This window comes from Poecilia reticulata, unplaced genomic scaffold, assembly GCF_000633615.1.
Source record: "Poecilia reticulata strain Guanapo unplaced genomic scaffold, Guppy_female_1.0+MT scaffold_791, whole genome shotgun sequence".
NCBI lineage: Eukaryota > Metazoa > Chordata > Actinopteri > Cyprinodontiformes > Poeciliidae > Poecilia > Poecilia reticulata.
In genome coordinates this window covers 5,364-8,024 of record NW_007615536.1, presented here as the reverse complement: position 1 = coordinate 8,024, position 2,661 = coordinate 5,364, and the positions used below count along the sequence as shown (strand labels likewise).

Genomic DNA, 2,661 nt, shown 5'->3' with positions numbered 1-2,661 from the left:
AGTATCCATTATTAAATCTACTTAAGTACAGATACACGAAAACTGTACTTAAGTACAGTAACGAAGTACTTCGTTACTTCCCACCACTGGTACCCAGGGCCAAGGCTACCTGCGGGTTCAGCCTGTGGCGTGGTTGGACCGGGAAGGGGGAGTGCACGGGGCGTGGCGACCGATAGGTAATACTTATGGCGTCGTGGAGGTAACACAAGGGAAGATCCAGGGGCGACAGCGTTCACTGGCGATCTTGACAGACACGGGGAAACACCTGACAAGGAGAACACAACGAGGAATTACTAGGAAGCAGTAGAACAACGAGGAAACACTCAGGTGGTTTCTATGCCGTCGAGGAGAAACGTTTACCATGGAAGGCAAACACTCCGGCACTGAAGTGTCGGCCAGTCGCTCCATAAATACGCCACAGTAGCCAGCTCCCGATTAGACACAGGTGTGCCTACGGGGTTGGCACCGCATCTCTCCAGGGGCTCAGTCAACCGGTGACACCTGGTGGACGGGGAAGGAAGCAGCAGGTAAACCAAAGAAAAAACAAAAAAAAAACAAACCGGAACTCGGGCCATGACACTTTCTTTCACCAATTTGACAAACTGATAGGACTTACTCCAACTATATCCTGTCCTGCCTTACATTTTAGTATAATGTTGAAATATTCCATCATTATTTTCTTTCTTATTTCAGTTCTGTCTTCTTCCTCAAGATCTTTTTACCAGCCGCCATTCCCTTTTTAAACCTTTATTTCCCTCTTCCCTTCTTATTCTCTACCAAATATCATCGTATGTACATATTCTTATCCTCCAAAAACGGACCTTCACTAGTAGCAATGTTGATCCATTCACAATCCTGATTATGCCAAAAACCACTTTCAAATTCAACTTATTACTGCCTAAATATTGTTTCCTTGTTCCTTTTTTCAAACAGCTCCGATCTTCATAATCATGCTGTCAAGGCTCAGGAATGAATTGTCCCTCAGTAAGTATATTAATTTATCTGCTTATGTTTATCATTTGATTTTCAACCGAGCAGTTGAAGGCAGTCCAGTCTGTCAGGAGCTTCTGGGCCACTTTTCCTTCCAATCTGTCCAGTTCATGGATCAAATAAAGAGCTGATTAGGGAATTCAGACATTTGATTCAGGTTTGAAAAAGCTCTAAAGATGTAGGATCGCAGATCTTCAGGGTTGGACTTAGACACCGCTCTACTATGTCATCATCTCTAGCCTACCTCTACAAATATGTCATGCAAAGAATGAACATGTTGTGTTGTAGTATTTACACTAAACTACAATAATAATAGAATTTTTATAAGCAGATAAGCAGAAGCTGAAATCAGAATGATTATCTTAATTCTAATCTAAACTTTCTTCACAGGAACAAACATAAACAACAATAAGAGGAGGATCGTATTGGTGGGGAAGACTGGGAGTGGGAAGAGCGCTACTGGAAACACCATTCTGGGTCGACCGTGCTTTCAGTCCAAATGCAGCACCAAATCCATGACTGTACACTGCTTGAAAGTCTCCAGTAATATGGATGGACTGAAGCTTGATGTCATTGATACTCCAGGTCTGTTTGACACCAGATTTGATGAAGATAAAGCAATCAAAGACGTGAAGAAGTGGATCTGTTACGCTTGTCCTGGACCCCACATCTTCCTGCTGGTCTTTTCACTGGACAGATTCACAGAAGAAGAAAAACAATCAGTGCAAATGATTCAAGAAATCTTTAGAGAGGTAGCAGACAGATACAGCATGGTTCTTGAAGGCACCAATGAGGATTATTTGCCTGAAAGCCCAAAACTGCAGGATCTGGTGTCCAGATGTAACGGCCAGTATCATGTCTTCAACAACAGGCTAAAAGATAAGAAACCTCAGGTCACTGAGCTGCTGGAGAAGATCAGAACTATTGTTGACAGGAATGGAGGAAGTCACTACACCAATGAGATGTTCCAAGAGGTTGAGAGGAAAATCGAACAGAAGAAACAAAGAATCCTGAAGGAGAAAGAAGAAGAAATACGTAAAGAGCAAGAAGAACTGGAGAGAGAAATAGATGAAAAGAACAAGAAAGTGAAGCAGAAAATTAAGGAACAATTCCTGGCTGAGATAGAGAGAGAGGAGGAGTGGAAGAGGGAGAGAGAAGAAATACGTAAAGAGAAAGAAGAACTGAAGAGGAAAATTAAAGAAAAGTATGAGAAAGAGATTCAGAAAAATAATGAACAAATCCAGGCTGAGAGACAGAAGAAAAAGAGAGAGGAGCAGAAGAGGGCGAAGGAACAGACAAGGGAGGAGAGAAATGAGAGAGTGGAAGACAGGAAGGAAAGAGTGGAAGAGAAAAGAAGGAGAAGGAGCAGTTTTTCCCTCCTCCTCCAGTTTGGAACCCTCCTAGAGGGTTTCAAATTAGTTTTTTCAGTTTGAAACCCTGAAAAAAAAACAACTGAAGGAAGAACAAGAGAGAGAAATTCAAGCAGCATAATCCATACAGTCCATGTATGAATCTGAGGCCAGAGATAAAGTTGAACAAAATAATAGGTCCTATAGTTCCTACAAAATACGTCACTCAGTGAGAGATTGTGTTTAGGCACCATGAGCAGTTGCTACAGGATATACAATAATTCCTCAGATATGAAAAAACACCCTAGGCATGTTTTTGACA

The 2,661-nt window shown here is 41.9% G+C and overlaps 1 pseudogene; it reads left to right on the top strand.

The window, feature by feature from the left end:
• The first annotated feature begins 1,343 nt into the window (after nucleotides 1-1,343).
• Nucleotides 1,344-2,330, top strand: LOC103461222 (GTPase IMAP family member 7-like; annotated as a pseudogene).
• Nucleotides 2,331-2,661: the final 331 nt, after the last annotated feature.